The 12,769-nt window shown below is 42.2% G+C and overlaps 11 non-coding genes across 11 annotated transcripts; all 11 read left to right on the plus strand.

Moving 5' to 3' along the window:
* The first annotated feature begins 330 nt into the window (after positions 1 to 330).
* On the plus strand, positions 331 to 404 carry trnai-aau (transfer RNA isoleucine (anticodon AAU)). Its single transcript has one exon. It is a non-coding gene; the product is annotated as a tRNA-Ile (tRNA).
* An 82-nt stretch (positions 405 to 486) lies between these two features.
* On the plus strand, positions 487 to 559 carry trnaf-gaa (transfer RNA phenylalanine (anticodon GAA)). The gene has a single exon. It is a non-coding gene; the product is annotated as a tRNA-Phe (tRNA).
* Positions 560 to 1,435: 876 nt separating this feature from the next.
* trnai-aau (transfer RNA isoleucine (anticodon AAU)) lies at positions 1,436 to 1,509 on the plus strand. The gene has a single exon. It is a non-coding gene; the product is annotated as a tRNA-Ile (tRNA).
* A 126-nt stretch (positions 1,510 to 1,635) lies between these two features.
* trnaf-gaa (transfer RNA phenylalanine (anticodon GAA)) lies at positions 1,636 to 1,708 on the plus strand. Its single transcript has one exon. It is a non-coding gene; the product is annotated as a tRNA-Phe (tRNA).
* Positions 1,709 to 2,587: 879 nt separating this feature from the next.
* trnai-aau (transfer RNA isoleucine (anticodon AAU)) lies at positions 2,588 to 2,661 on the plus strand. The gene has a single exon. It is a non-coding gene; the product is annotated as a tRNA-Ile (tRNA).
* An 82-nt stretch (positions 2,662 to 2,743) lies between these two features.
* On the plus strand, positions 2,744 to 2,816 carry trnaf-gaa (transfer RNA phenylalanine (anticodon GAA)). The gene has a single exon. It is a non-coding gene; the product is annotated as a tRNA-Phe (tRNA).
* Positions 2,817 to 3,688: 872 nt separating this feature from the next.
* Positions 3,689 to 3,762, plus strand: trnai-aau (transfer RNA isoleucine (anticodon AAU)). The gene has a single exon. It is a non-coding gene; the product is annotated as a tRNA-Ile (tRNA).
* An 82-nt stretch (positions 3,763 to 3,844) lies between these two features.
* trnaf-gaa (transfer RNA phenylalanine (anticodon GAA)) lies at positions 3,845 to 3,917 on the plus strand. The gene has a single exon. It is a non-coding gene; the product is annotated as a tRNA-Phe (tRNA).
* Positions 3,918 to 9,575: 5,658 nt separating this feature from the next.
* trnaa-ugc (transfer RNA alanine (anticodon UGC)) lies at positions 9,576 to 9,647 on the plus strand. The gene has a single exon. It is a non-coding gene; the product is annotated as a tRNA-Ala (tRNA).
* A 447-nt stretch (positions 9,648 to 10,094) lies between these two features.
* On the plus strand, positions 10,095 to 10,166 carry trnat-cgu (transfer RNA threonine (anticodon CGU)). Its single transcript has one exon. It is a non-coding gene; the product is annotated as a tRNA-Thr (tRNA).
* Positions 10,167 to 10,718: 552 nt separating this feature from the next.
* trnaa-ugc (transfer RNA alanine (anticodon UGC)) lies at positions 10,719 to 10,790 on the plus strand. Its single transcript has one exon. It is a non-coding gene; the product is annotated as a tRNA-Ala (tRNA).
* The last annotated feature ends 1,979 nt before the right edge of the window (positions 10,791 to 12,769 follow it).

Here is a 12,769-nt window from a genome sequence, read left to right on the forward strand (position 1 = left end):
GTTACATGAGAGTTTCTTGTCATTGTTACATGACAGTTTCTTGTCATTGTTTACATGACAGTAGGTTGTCGTAAGACAAGGCTGCATGAAGTGTGAACTGGAGTTTTCTTGGATCCATAAAACAATGTGCTTTTGGAGAATGTGGGCATCGATCCCACTACCTCACGCGTGCAAAGCATTTGAGCTAATTCCCCAGCCGTTTGGAATTTCCGCAAGAAGCAACCAAGAGGGTCCAGTCTTGTCAGGCTATGCTGTTGGTGGACTTGTTTGTTGACGTGCCAGCACTTGCAGAGGCTCGGTGCATTTCAACAATTGAGCAAAATAGCAAATGGCCGGTTAGCTCAGTTGGTTAGAGTGTGGTGCTAATAACGCCAAGGTCATGGGTTCGATCCCCATACTGGCTATTATGTACATTTTGAGTGTCAAAATTATGAGTCACATGCATGTGAATTGTCAAGGGTGCCACAGAATTATGTTGAGTGAATTGCCGGAATAGCTCAGTTGGGAGAGCGTTAGACTGAAGATCTAAAGGTCCCTGGTTCGATCCCGGGTTTCGGCATCTGTATTTGTTCTTTCTTTATGCTCTGGCTTCAAGGAAACTTTCCACAGCTTTGTTTGTGGGCCTCAATGGTGTCTGCTACGCTGCTCCTCTGAAAGTAAGTAATGTCTTGCTTTTTCATCTGACATTTTGACATCAGTGTTACATTAAAGTTGCTTGTCATTGCTACATGACAGTAGGTTGTCGTAAGACAAGGCTGCATGAAGTGTGAACTGCAGCTTTCTTGGATCCACAAAAAATGTGTTTTTGGGGAATGCGGGCATCGATCCCACTACCTATAGCATGCTAAGCAAACACAATACCAATTGATCAAATTCCCCAGCTGTTTGGAATTGCCACAAGGAGCAACCAAGAGTGTCCAGTCTTGTCAGGCTATGCTGTTGGTGGACTTGTTAGTTTGCGCTCCAGCACTTGCAGAGGCTCGGTGCATCTCAACAATTGTGCTCTGTAGCCAGCGGCCGGTTAGCTCAGTTGGTTAGAGTGTGTGATACGCTGCTCTCTGAAAGTAAGTAATGTCTTTCTTTTTCATCTGACATTGTGACATCAGTGTTACATGAGAGTTTTGTCATTGTTACATGACAGTTTCTTGTCATTGTTTACATGACAGTAGGTTGTCGTAAGACAAGGCTGCATGAAGTGTGAACTGGAGTTTTCTTGGATCCATAAAACAATGTGCTTTTGGAGAATGTGGGCATCGATCCCACTACCTCACGCGTGCAAAGCATTTGAGCTAATTCCCCAGCCGTTTGGAATTTCCGCAAGAAGCAACCAAGAGGGTCCAGTCTTGTCAGGCTATGCTGTTGGTGGACTTGTTTGTTGACGTGCCAGCACTTGCAGAGGCTCGGTGCATTTCAACAATTGAGCAAAATAGCAAATGGCCGGTTAGCTCAGTTGGTTAGAGTGTGGTGCTAATAACGCCAAGGTCATGGGTTCGATCCCCATACTGGCTATTATGTACATTTTGAGTGTCAAAATTATGAGTCACATGCATGTGAATTGTCAAGGGTGCCACAGAATTATGTTGAGTGAATTGCCGGAATAGCTCAGTTGGGGAGCAGAATTATGTTGAGTGAATTGCCGGAATAGCTCAGTTGGGAGAGCGTTAGACTGAAGATCTAAAGGTCCCTGGTTCGATCCCGGGTTTCGGCATCTGTATTTGTTCTTTCTTTATGCTCTGGCTTCAAGGAAACTTTCCACAGCTTTGTTTGTGGGCCTCAATGGTGTGTCTGCTACGCTGCTCCTCTGAAAGTAAGTAATGTCTTGCTTTTTCATCTGACATTTTGACATCAGTGTTACATTAAAGTTGCTTGTCATTGCTACATGACAGTAGGTTGTCGTAAGACAAGGCTGCATGAAGTGTGAACTGCAGCTTTCTTGGATCCACAAAAAATGTGTTTTTGGGGAATGCGGGCATCGATCCCACTACCTATAGCATGCTAAGCAAACACAATACCAATTGATCAAATTCCCCAGCTGTTTGGAATTGCCACAAGGAGCAACCAAGAGTGTCCAGTCTTGTCAGGCTATGCTGTTGGTGGACTTGTTAGTTTGCGCTCCAGCACTTGCAGAGGCTCGGTGCATCTCAACAATTGTGCTCTGTAGCCAGGCCGGTTAGCTCAGTTGGTTAGAGTGTGTGATACGCTGCTCTCTGAAAGTAAGTAATGTCTTGCTTTTTCATCTGACATTGTGACATCAGTGTTACATGAGAGTTTCTTGTCATTGTTTACATGACAGTTTCTTGTCATTGTTTACATGACAGTAGGTTGTCGTAAGACAAGGCTGCATGAAGTGTGAACTGGAGTTTTCTTGGATCCATAAAACAATGTGCTTTTGGAGAATGTGGGCATCGATCCCACTACCTCACGCGTGCAAAGCATTTGAGCTAATTCCCCAGCCGTTTGGAATTTCCGCAAGAAGCAACCAAGAGGGTCCAGTCTTGTCAGGCTATGCTGTTGGTGGACTTGTTTGTTGACGTGCCAGCACTTGCAGAGGCTCGGTGCATTTCAACAATTGAGCAAAATAGCAAATGGCCGGTTAGCTCAGTTGGTTAGAGTGTGGTGCTAATAACGCCAAGGTCATGGGTTCGATCCCCATACTGGCTATTATGTACATTTTGAGTGTCAAAATTATGAGTCACATGCATGTGAATTGTCAAGGGTGCCACAGAATTATGTTGAGTGAATTGCCGGAATAGCTCAGTTGGGAGAGCGTTAGACTGAAGATCTAAAGGTCCCTGGTTCGATCCCGGGTTTCGGCATCTGTATTTGTTCTTTCTTTATGCTCTGGCTTCAAGGAAACTTTCCACAGCTTTGTTTGTGGGCCTCAATGGTGTCTGCTACGCTGCTCCTCTGAAAGTAAGTAATGTCTTGCTTTTTCATCTGACATTTTGACATCAGTGTTACATTAAAGTTGCTTGTCATTGCTACATGACAGTAGGTTGTCGTAAGACAAGGCTGCATGAAGTGTGAACTGCAGCTTTCTTGGATCCACAAAAAATGTGTTTTTGGGGAATGCGGGCATCGATCCCACTACCTATAGCATGCTAAGCAAACACAATACCAATTGATCAAATTCCCCAGCTGTTTGGAATTGCCACCAAGAGTGTCCAGTCTTGTCAGGCTATGCTGTTGGTGGACTTGTTAGTTTGCGCTCCAGCACTTGCAGAGGCTCGGTGCATCTCAACAATTGTGCTCTGTAGCCAGCGGCCGGTTAGCTCAGTTGGTTAGAGTGTGTGATACGCTGCTCTCTGAAAGTAAGTAATGTCTTTCTTTTTCATCTGACATTGTGACATCAGTGTTACATGAGAGTTTCTTGTCATTGTTACATGACAGTTTCTTGTCATTGTTTACATGACAGTAGGTTGTCGTAAGACAAGGCTGCATGAAGTGTGAACTGGAGTTTTCTTGGATCCATAAAACAATGTGCTTTTGGAGAATGTGGGCATCGATCCCACTACCTCACGCGTGCAAAGCATTTGAGCTAATTCCCCAGCCGTTTGGAATTTCCGCAAGAAGCAACCAAGAGGGTCCAGTCTTGTCAGGCTATGCTGTTGGTGGACTTGTTTGTTGACGTGCCAGCACTTGCAGAGGCTCGGTGCATGCATTTCAACAATTGAGCAAAATAGCAAATGGCCGGTTAGCTCAGTTGGTTAGAGTGTGGTGCTAATAACGCCAAGGTCATGGGTTCGATCCCCATACTGGCTATTATGTACATTTTGAGTGTCAAAATTATGAGTCACATGCATGTGAATTGTCAAGGGTGCCACAGAATTATGTTGAGTGAATTGCCGGAATAGCTCAGTTGGGAGAGCGTTAGACTGAAGATCTAAAGGTCCCTGGTTCGATCCCGGGTTTCGGCATCTGTATTTGTTCTTTCTTTATGCTCTGGCTTCAAGGAAACTTTCCACAGCTTTGTTTGTGGGCCTCAATGGTGTGTGCTACGCTGCTCCTCTGAAAGTAAGTAATGTCTTGCTTTTTCATCTGACATTTTGACATCAGTGTTACATTAAAGTTGCTTGTCATTGCTACATGACAGTAGGTTGTCGTAAGACAAGGCTGCATGAAGTGTGAACTGCAGCTTTCTTGGATCCACAAAAATGTGTTTTTGGGGAATGCGGGCATCGATCCCACTACCTATAGCATGCTAAGCAAACACAATACCAATTGATCAAATTCCCCAGCTGTTTGGAATTGCCACAAGGAGCAACCAAGAGTGTCCAGTCTTGTCAGGCTATGCTGTTGGTGGACTTGTTAGTTTGCGCTCCAGCACTTGCAGAGGCTCGGTGCATCTCAACAATTGTGCTCTGTAGCCAGCGGCCGGTTAGCTCAGTTGGTTAGAGTGTGTGATACGCTGCTCTCTGAAAGTAAGTAATGTCTTTCTTTTTCATCTGACATTGTGACATCAGTGTTACATGAGAGTTTCTTGTCATTGTTACATGCCTACCAGGAAGTCATCAAATGAACTTTGTCGGACATTCGGTTTCCGTTTTACAAAAATAATAAGATGTTGGTCATTTTTCCGCTGTCCCGGAAATTCCCACAAGAGGGCATAAGCAATCATATTGCTATTGGACAAAACATAACGATTCACGACGGGGCCTTATCTCGAAAACTGAAAATATTAGCCAAGCCGAAACTCGGTGAGCGTATGTTTGGCATAATGGGCAGTTGGCCCCGAACAAGATGGCGTCTAGGCCTCAACGGCATTTGAGTTATGGCCATTTATCTGGGATTAAAGGTCCAAAATGAAAATAGAGAAATTATTTTTCCACTTCACGTCAAAGTCAAGGAGCCTCCGGTGTCAATAAAAAAGAACCAGCCATTTATCTATCGTCATTTAAGAGAAATCGTACAACGACAGATTGGTGATGTTCACGGATAGGTGTTTTTTTTTTCAACGGTTACAGATCCAGTTGCAGGGTGTTCTTACGAATCTTTTTAAAGTGTGCTGCGGAGCTCTGCGAGATTTCTGTGTCATTTGCTTTTGGGTGACAGTGAGAGAACCGTTTTCAAATCGACCTCAGGAACGTACCTGAGGTCCTCCCGATCCGTGCAAGCCTAACCTTGACCGTGTGGCATTAACCCTTACCAGTTAAAAGAAGGTGTTTACATCAAACAGTTTGCATTGACTTCTCTCCCCATAGGAATACATTGCCTGCACCTCTAAATTCAACCTGAAGCGTATTGGGTTATGAATGCCTTATGAACCTGTCTTCTATGACAGTCCATCAGACCACTATGAGGTCTACCTGTGTCGATTCTAAGCTTCCTGAGCAACCGGAAGTGGTTAAATTGACCCAAAAGGTGTTTTGATGTCATAACCTTCAAAGGTGAAAATGACTACATTCAACCCTGTGTAGATTAGATCAGTCAATTCTTTTAAAGACTTAAAACTCAGGATTCTGTAAGTTTCTATGTCAATCAAGACATATGTTTACTTATAGCTTCCTGTGCCAACCGGAAGTGCCTTTAATTGGGTCACACTGTCTGTTTTGAAGGGTTTCACATCTTTCCTAAACTTCATGTGTGACTAGGTCATGAACTGTAAAAGTCATTTCTCCCAACAGATGTCAAAGAAAAACACACACACAGCAAGGATGGAGTTAAAAAGTGCGGTGCTCAAAGACACAGAGAGCAGGCAATGGCATAAACATATTCTCTAGGCCGTGCCGAGTTCAACGAGATATCCCGCTTGACCGTAGCTCGCTCGGTCTAAGCGCAGCGACCATTAGAAAAGTAGGCCAAAATGAAGCCTGCCCCACAACGTCATTTGCTTTTGGGTGACAGTGAGAGAACTGTTAGGGTGAGAAGCACAATTCGACCTCAGGTACGTTCCTAAGGTCCTCCCGATCCGTGCAAGCCTAACCTTGACCGTGTGGCATTAACCCTTAATAGTTAAAAGAAGGTGTTTACTTCAAAGAGTTTGCATTGACTTCTCTCCCCATAGGAATACATTGCCTGCACCCCTAAATTCAACCTGAAGCCTATGTGGGTTATGAATGCCGTATGAACCTGTCTTCGATGACAGTCCATCAGGCCACTACGAGGTCTACCTGTGTTGATTCTAAGCTTCCTGGACCAACCGGAAGTGGTTAAAATCACCCTAAAAGTGTTTATCCATACCCTGCCTGCAGTTTGATAGACATAGTGCATTCAACCCTGTGTAAATCAGTCAATTCTTAACGTAAAGACTTAAAACTGAGGATTCTGTAAAAGCATACCCCAATGAGGATATGTGTTGACTTACAGCTTATCCTTCCTGTGCCAACCGGAAGTGCCATAATTGGTGTCTCTTGGGCTGTTTCGAGGGGTTAAAAAAGTCAGATCTTTCCAAAACTTCATATATGTGATTAGGCAACCCCCATGAACTGTAAATCAGTCATTTGTCCTGTAAAATTTCAAAGGAAAACTAAATCACACACACACACAGCTTGGAAGTAGGGACCCATTGGGGTGCGTAGAGACATACACTGCCTGCATTAGTTAACCTTGTTGGAACTTTTAAAGAACCGTCGGACCTAGAGTTCGAAACTTTAGAATCCTGTTCTAGACCTCCGGTCGATAGTGCGTGGTGAGTTACGTGGCTCTAGACGGTTCTCGGACCGAGAAACAGCTTCGTACATTTGCAATGACTTCAATTCATTTTTGCATCACGAAAATGGCGACATTTAGAAATGTCCCAGAGTCGCAAGACTAGGTGCATTGCGACCGTCTCGGCCCATATAGACAGACCCCAACGTTTCTGTCCGATAGCTCATTCAAGGACCCCGTAGCAAGTCATGGAAAAAAGTGGATTTTCAGCACCAATTAGGGTTTTGCTCGGACACCAAATGACCGATCGAGCCAAAACTTGGGATTCGGGGTCGCCTCAGCAAGGTCTACACGTAACATAAGAAATGGACCCGCAGCTAGAACGTAACTACGTGTTTTATGTTTTTTTATGGTTTGAACCAAAGGCGTTGTGAATTTTGGGCCAGCTCTGAAGTATGTGATAGTTGGCTACTAAACGAGTTGGAAAAAGTGGGTTTGGTGTCAGTTTGTATCAGTTTGGTGTCAGAATGATATCTAATTGACTGATGGACGATGACTTGCTGGTGACTCTTGTCCATTTGCAATATGTTTAAACAGTGAGGTACCATCACCAAAAGTGACATTCTGAAATCAACCCTAACGAGCCATTGAGATGAACCAGAATCACTGCCCAGCCATCCCAGTCAATTTCACATTCCTGCAGGATTTTTATAGCATGACAAATTCGTGATGGTACCTGCCCATTGAACCATATTGCAAATGCACAGTGACTTTGCAAAAGTGAGAAAACATAAACAAATGGACATGATGAAATCAACACAACGAGTGATGGAAAGGTACAACTATCACTGCTCGGCCATCCTGTGTTCATCAGGCCAGTCAATTTTGCATTTTTGAGCATGTCAAATTTCATATGGTAAATGCCCATTGAACCATATTGCAAATGCACGTGCACTTGCAATATGATTCAACAGTGAAAAAACATCACCAAATGGACATGATGAAGTCAACACAACGAGCGATGGAAAGGAGCAACTATCACTGCCAGGCCATCCTGAGTTCATCAGGCCAGTCAATTTTGCATTTCTGCAGGATTTTTGAGCATGTCAAATTTCATATGGTAAATGCCCATTGAAACATATTGCAAATGCACGTGCACTTGCAATATGATTCTATAGTGAAAAAACATCACCAAATGGACATGATGAAATCAACACAACGAGTGATGGAAAGGAACAACTATCACTGCCCGGCCATCCTGTGTTCATCAGACCAGTCAATTTTGCATTTTTGAGCATTTTCAAATTTCATATGGTAAATGATTTGAACAATATTGCAAATGCATTACACATTTGCAATATGACTCTTAGTGAAAAAACATCACCAAATGGACATGATGAAATCAACACAACGAGTGATGGAAAGGAACAACTATCACTGCCCGGCCATCCTGTGTTCCCATAGCGGGCATTAATATCATAATGATATGGTAAATGCATTTACAACCATATTTTTATTTTTGGGTTAAAAAAATAAACAAATTTGATGAAATCACCAGTTGCACTTTTTATCATGCGTATCCATCAGAATATTTTAAACAGTCCATAAAATACAACTCATTTTTTCAACGGCCTTTTTTAGGGTACTCCCATGAAAGCGGGCATGAACAAAGGAGTCCAAGGTAAATGCATTTACAACCATATGTTTCATTTTTGGGTTACCAGTTGAAACAACAATGCACGTGCATTTGCAATATGATTCAATAGTGAAAAAACATCACCAAATGGACATGATGAAATCAACACAACGAGTGATGGAAAGGAACAACTATCACTGCCCGGCCATCCCGAGTTCATCAGCCCAGTCAATTTTGCATTTCTGCAGGATTTTCGAGCATGTCAAATTTCTTATGGCATTTGGCCCCCAAAAAAGTGACTTTTGACTTTGACTTTTGACTTCCAATGAAATCATATTGTAAATGGACAAATCATATTCCTTATGCACAAGTAAAAAAAAATATATAAAAAATATGATAATAAAATACAACTAAAGTATGTTGATACAGTTCTTATACGTGTGTAATTGACAAATGTACTTTTGAAAGAATTTGAAAAACGGTCCAGAAAGCACTTTTTTAAGGGTGTGTGAAGTTTTTACAAAATTTTGACATTTTTGACTTTTGACTTTTGACTTCCTATGAAATCATATTGAAAATGGACAAAACATATTACTTAAGCGCATGTAAAAAAATAATATATATATGATAATAAAATTGGAAAAGTATCTTATTCATACAGTTCTTATGTGTATATGGTTTGGCCATGACTTCCCATTCATTTATTTGACAAAAAAATCATTTTTTGACAAAAATTTTGCATCTTTTTGTTAACTGACGTTGACTTGGTAGTTACATTTCCAATATGAAAAACCAAGGTGGAGCGGATTCGCCACCTGTCCAGCTGATTTCAGAGCAAGTGCCCATCTACTAAATAGCCCACCCAATCTACCTACCTCATCGGCAATTGTTTGGATTTACTTTCTGCACTTTTGCACAACAGTAACATGCATGTCATCATCTGCTCATCTATCACTCCAGTGTTCATTTGCTAAATTGTGATTACACTATGGCATATTTATTGCCTTTAAAAAAAAAAATCCCTTCTATTTTGTTATTGACTGTGCGCTAGTTTGTTCCATGTTTAACTTGTCGCCAGAACCACTGGTTCCAGGTCATCTGTAAGTCTATACTAGGTAAAGCTTCTTATCAAGGCAATCACAGGTGCCTAGTCCTCTCGCAGCAGTCCTTCCAGCTGCAGTCAGAGCAGGAGATGTTCACCCCTCCGCGTCCAGACTGCAAATGAATTGCACTGCTTTGCTTTACCTTTGGCCAGGTCGCAGTTGTGTATGAGAACTTGTTCTTAACTGGCTTACCTGCTATAATAAAGGAGAAATTTAAGAAAATTAGAAACAATTTTTCTTTCCCAGAAAGGGGTGTAGCTCAGTGGTAGAGCGCATGCTTTGCATGTATGAGGTCCTGGGTTCAATCCCCAGCTTCTCCATGTTTTTTTGCAAAGACCCAACTTCTACTTTCCAGAATGTTGAAATTCTAAGCAGGAAACAGAGATGTGCTAAATAATTTGTTCTTTTAATCTGAAGAACATGCGTTCAATCCCTGTTAGTACATTTATAGAACAGAAGTGGCATGGTTGCCAACTTTTATGGCATCATTTTCAAAAACTGAAGTTCAAGTTTTCGATCCCTGTCCGTACCTGTTTTAAGAATTGCTGCTATCATTTCATTGTAGTTTCAATGGAGTTGTGTATATATAAAGTACAGTGTATTGATATTGCGTTTTATCTGCAAATTAAATGGGATGGAAGCTCAGAGGGGAGTGCATGCTATATATTTATGAGGTCCTTTCTCCACTGAGTTTGTGTGCCAAATTCACATTTGCACAACTACTACTTTCCAGAATGTTGATATATATATATATTGCATTATAGAGTGGCATGGTGGCCAAGTGGTAAGGCGTCGGTCTCGTAAACCGAAGAACATGGGTTCAAATCCCATCCGTGCCTTTATAGAAAAGGCTTCAAATTCCATGGAAATTTACATTCATTGGAGGACTTTGTAGACAAATCATGTTGTATCAATAGTTTATGGTAGATAGCTGATATTATGGAAATGTACTTTCATCACAACAGTGTAAAGAAAAGGTCAATTGTCTTGATATGGCCACTGCGACCTGTATGCTCTAGTCGGCTGGCCCTTGCTACATATTCGTTGCCAGAACCACTGGCTATTTTGTTATTGACTGTGCGCTTGTTTGTTCCATGTGTAACTCGTCGCCAGAACCACTGGCTCCAGGTCATCTGTAAGTCTATGCTAGGTAAAGCTCCGCCTTATCAAGGCAATCACAGGCGGCCTAGTCCTCTCGCAGCAGTCCTTCCAGCTGCAGTCAGAGCAGGAGATGTTCACCCCTCCGCGTCCAGACTGCAAATGAATTGCACTGTTTTGCTTTACCTTGGCCAGGTCGCAGTTGTGTATGAGAACTTGTTCTTAACTGGCTAACCTGCTATAATAAAGGAGAAATTTAAGAAAATAAGAAACAATTTTTTCTTTCCCTGAAAGGGGGTGTAGCTCAGTGGTAGAGCGCATGCTTTGCATGTATGAGGTCCTGGGTTCAATCCCCAGGTTCTCCATTTTTTTTGGAAAGACCCAACTTCTACTTTCCAGAATGTTGAAATTCTAAGCAGGAAACAGAGATGTGCTAAATAATCTGGTTTTTTAATCTGAAGAACATGCGTTCAATCCCTGTTAGTACATTTATAGAACAGAAGAGGCATGGTTGCCAACGTTTATGGCATCATTTTCAAAAACTATGGCATCATTTTCAAAAACGTTCATGTAAATCGAGTCAACCAAGATGGCATAGCAGTTCAGACGTCTTTTGTCCTCGTCTTGTCGTGTCCTGTATATATATATATATTTACAACTTTTTCACATACATTTTATTTTTATTTTCCATCTACTCATCTTCAAAACACTCCTGCAACCCGCCTCACCAATTTATATTTATAAAAAGTATTATTTACCTCAAATCTGTAATCCTCCAAGAAGCTAGCCCAGAGGAGCTAGCCAGAAGCAGACGCTAATCCAGAAGCTAATCAGAAGCTAGTTCAGAAGCTAGTTAGCTTCTTTACTGGCAAAACGTTAGTATTCAGCTAACCATGGTTTGTGGTCATCAGCTATCCTTTAGCTCGAAAATCTATCGCCAGTTTTGTACGGCAGCGCGGCTCGAACGGAACATACCGGACCAATTTTTCTCTCCATGTCCCTGGATTTCAACTGCTCTCTGGACATTCATACCTGGATCTCACAGCTAGCTAGGTGTTATCCGTGTGACTATGGGCATTCGTCGATTCCGAGCAAACATCAATTATTCCGAGCTAGCCAGCTCCGTCAATCACTCCTGAGTTCCATCAATCACTCCGGGGCTGCAGTCACCTATCCGGACCCCGCCTACGCGGAGCCCCACCGGTCCTTCACAACTGGACTGCCGACGTTATCTACCTGAAGGAGATCCGGCTGGCTCCTCCGTGCGACGTTACCTGAACGCCCATCTGCGGCCTGCTAACCGTTAGCTGTCTTACCGGCTGCTATCTGAATAGACAATCGGACAATTTATTTATTTTTATTATTATTATGTTTTCTTCTTGGGCCTCTATAACTATATCTATTGTTTTTATTTTTGTTGTTGTTGTGTGATTTGGATTAATCCCCTCTACCACACGGAACCCCACTAATCTACTGACAGAACGCAAGAGGTGGCTAACAACAGACCTCCATCCTATGCTAGCTTGCTACCGATGGCCTGGCTAGCTGTCTCGGCGACAGCATGAGAAGCTATTATCTGATAGCATGCACCAATACACTACAACAGAAAAAGCACAGCAGGGGACGTAAACAAAATAATTAGCATTTCGGCGTTACACAAACCGCACAATAAAATAGAAAACAGTCATTACCTTTCACCATCTTCTTTGTTGGCACTCCTAGATGTCCCATAAACACTATTGGGTCATTATTTCGATTAAATCGGGACATATAAAGCCAAGATATCGTTATATGTAGACTGTGTGATAAACGAAAAAAACAGCGATTTCACAACGTAACGTCATTTTTTTAAATTCAAAAAGTAGACGATAAACTTTCACAAAACACTTCAAATACGTTTGTAATGCTACTTTAGGTATTAGTAACGTTAATAAGCGATAGAGGTGGTGACCTCTATCGGACTGGAGGTAAGTGGTTCCCTGTTTCAGTTCAACCAAGAATCAAAGATGATTCAATTCATAAGACTCTAGACAACATGGGCATGCTGTGGGAGTTGAATGCTCGGTCTTATCTAATTCGGCTCACTGTGAACAATTGCTGGAAGTGGCGCAAGGATATTTATTTCCATTTTCTGTGATCAGGTTTTCCTGCGCTTTCCGATGTAACGACGTTATGTTATAGCCACAGTCGTGATTTAACCAGTTTTAAAAACGTCCGAGTGTTTCCTATCCACACATTCTAACCATATGAACGTACTATATTCCTGGCATGAGTAGCAGGGCGCTGAAATGTTGCGCGATTTTTAACAAAATGTTCAAAAAAGTAGAGGGTAGGAGCAAGAAGT

This window comes from Oncorhynchus nerka, unplaced genomic scaffold (genome assembly GCF_034236695.1).
Source record: "Oncorhynchus nerka isolate Pitt River unplaced genomic scaffold, Oner_Uvic_2.0 unplaced_scaffold_1166, whole genome shotgun sequence".
In the NCBI taxonomy this organism is placed as follows: domain Eukaryota; kingdom Metazoa; phylum Chordata; class Actinopteri; order Salmoniformes; family Salmonidae; genus Oncorhynchus; species Oncorhynchus nerka.